We start from the raw sequence: 3,054 nt of genomic DNA, 5'->3' as shown, positions 1-3,054 counted from the left end.
GGATCTTGGGCACGCACACACACACCTGGCGTGAGTCTAAGCCACTGGGTCTGGGACTCGAACCGCGGTCAACTACATGTGAGTTCAGCGACATAGCCATTATGCCAGCTGCTGGTCCCAGGTGTTCTTTCTGATGGAATATGAAAAGTACAACATTTACTCAGAAATAACACTGTTAAGTTTCACATTGTCTTGGACTGGGAACTGAAAATTTTATTTACCTTCTTTTACATCTCATTGCCATCCTCTCTTTTTAATATATTTACCTTCTAAATATTTAGAGAAATATTTAGCTATTTAAATATTTAGACATTTAGAACTATTGATATATCAGAAAATGTAGTACTTTTTGCTTTAACTATTAAACATAATGAAGAAAACTCAAAAGAAAGTACATTTATATTTTTGTTGTCTCTATTGTTCTTTTTCTCCTTTCTCACATTCTAAATTCCTTCTTTTCTCATTTCCTTCCTGTTTAGAGAATTCCCTTTAGCCATTCCTCTGAAAGATTTTTCTGAGACACATTCTCTTAGTATTTCTTCATCTGAGAATTTCTTAATTTCCTCTTTAGTACACGAAGATATGGTCACTGGGTATTGAATTCTGGGTTGACAATTCTTTTCATTCAGCAGTCAATGTATGTATACCACTTCCTTCTTACCTCCATGGTTCCTAATGAGAAATCTTCTGGTATTCAAATTATTTTCTTTTATGGCTATGTAGAAATGGTATCATTTCTCTCCCATTGCTTTCTAGATTTTTTTTGGTATGACTTCTGTTTTCTGAAATTTGAGTATAGTTTGTCTTTTTTAAATGTTTCTTTCATGAGAGAGAGAGAGAGACAAAGTAAGACTAGCACCCTCAATGGGTCTTACACCATGATCCTCCTCCAGCCCTCTGGCCAGCTAGATCATGGGCACATATTGCACACCCACTGTATACAGGTTGACCAGGGAACCAAATATTGATCTTCCATAAGACCACCAGCATTATGGAGCACCATGCCACTGCTGTACCATCACACCTGATGCTGAGTTTGATGTATCTCAATGTGGGTTTTTTTTTTTTTTTTTGGTGGGAGAGATTTTTGCCATAGGGTACATGTGCTTGCCAAAGAGACAGAGAGAGACAGAAAATAAGAAATAAACTCCCACAACCTACTGGAGGGTGGCCACGCCATAATCACTTCTTCATTCTCCTCTCAGGATCTTGGGCATGCATGCACACGCCTGGTGTGAGTTTTAAGCCACCGAGTTCAGGAATAGAACCACAGTCCAGTACGTGGGAGTCCAGTGATGTAACCTATGCCATCTGCTGGTCCCTCAATGTGGATGTTTTCAAGTTTATTTTCTTTGAGTTGTATTTAGTTTCTTTAATCTGTTTTCTTTTCTTTTCTTTTCTTTTCTTTTCTTTTCTTTTCTCTTCTTTCTTTTTTTTTTTTTAGCATTTGGAGAAAGTTTTCAGTATTTCTTCAAATACTTTTTCAATCCCATCCTCTTTCTGTTCTTTGTATGGAATACCAATGGCATGAATGTTAGGTCTTTTGTTATAGTCTCATAGGTCTCTGAAGCTCTGAATATATATTAATTTTAGGCTATTTCCTCTCTGTTTTTAAGATGAAATTATTTCTGTTGTTCTTCAAGTTCACTGATCTTTTTCTCCCTCTGTCTTGCAAATCTGCTATTGAGCGAGAAATCACCTCCTAGGGGGGATGGCCACACCACAATCCCTTCTCCATTCTCCTCTCAGGATCTTGGGCACACACACACACGCCCCCAGCATGAGTTTAAGCCACTGGGTCCGGGACTCAAACCACAGTCGACTACATGGAAGTCCAGCGACATAGCCATTACACCAACTGCTAGTCCCTCAAATAAGACTTTATAAAGCCATATGATAGGTGAAATTATAGTTCCCCAAATTTGTACATAACCTGTTCCCTGGGACCTGTGAATGTGCCTTACATGGCAAAAAAGTTTTTTTTTTTAATTATTAATTTAATTTTATTTATTCATTCATTTATTTTAATTTGACCAGAGAGAGACACAGAGAAGGAAAGAGAGAGAGGGAAAGTGAGAAAGAAAGCCACCAGGTCCAGGACTCAAACTGTGGTCAGCCATGTGGTAGTGTCCAGCACCTCAACCACCATGCCACCTGTTGGTCCCACATGGCAAAAAAGTTTTTACATATGGGATTACAATAAGAATCTTAAGAGGAAATCTTGAATAATCTGATTAGGCCCAGTCTAGCCACATAGGTACTTAAACTAAAGACCCTTTTCCCAAAGTGGTCTAAAAGAGAGATGTAATGACACAAGAAGGTTGAAGAGATGCAGTGTTGTTTTTGAAGATTAAAGAAGTTTGTAAGTGGTTTCTAGAAAATGTCAGTCAAGGAAGCAAAATCTCTTCTATAGCTGTACAAAAGAATATAGTATTGTTAACTTCTTGGTTTTAGCTCAGTGACACCTGTGTCAAACCTCTAATGGTTAGAGTAGGATAGAGTACAAAACTTTAAGGTAATAAATTTACATTATGTTAAGTCACTGTAATTTGTTACAGTCGCAACAGACAACTAATATAATCATATAGTATTCCTATAAAGCCATCCTCAAGTCAGACCTCTGAGACTAATAATAATCTTATTTCATTTTCAAGAAAAAAGTATAGAAATACAAATCATCTCATGATGTTATCATTGCTTATATTCTTAAAAACAGTAAGAATTCCAAAATGAGATAACATATGTGCATATTTTATGTACTTGGTATTGTAAAACATAGACAATAAACATCTATTGAGGTTGTTGGAAACTGGAGGAAAAGGAAGAGAAGTGATAAAAAATGTCATTTTAATTAATTAATTAATTTTATTTATTTATTTATCTATTTTTGGAGAGGCTTTTGCTACAGGGCACATGCGCTCTCCAGAAAGACAGAGAAAGACAGAGAGAAAGTGAGAAATCAGGGACCAGCAGTTAGCATAATGGCTATGTCACTGAACTCCCATGTAGTCAACTGCCGTTCGAGTCCCAGACCCGGCGGGCTCAAAAATTACT

General features: G+C 36.9%; 1 protein-coding gene across 1 annotated transcript in view; it reads left to right on the top strand.

The window, feature by feature from the left end:
- The window catches only part of DNAI4 (dynein axonemal intermediate chain 4), a 74,601-nt gene that overhangs the window by 35,154 nt on the left and 36,393 nt on the right, over positions 1–3,054 (top strand).

The sequence above is a fragment of the Tupaia chinensis genome, unplaced genomic scaffold (assembly GCF_000334495.1).
Source record: "Tupaia chinensis unplaced genomic scaffold, TupChi_1.0 Scaffold149502_1, whole genome shotgun sequence".
NCBI classification, from domain to species: Eukaryota; Metazoa; Chordata; class Mammalia; order Scandentia; family Tupaiidae; genus Tupaia; species Tupaia belangeri.
The sequence above is the reverse complement of the archived record's forward strand: the minus strand, read 5'-3'. Positions and strand labels throughout refer to the sequence as shown.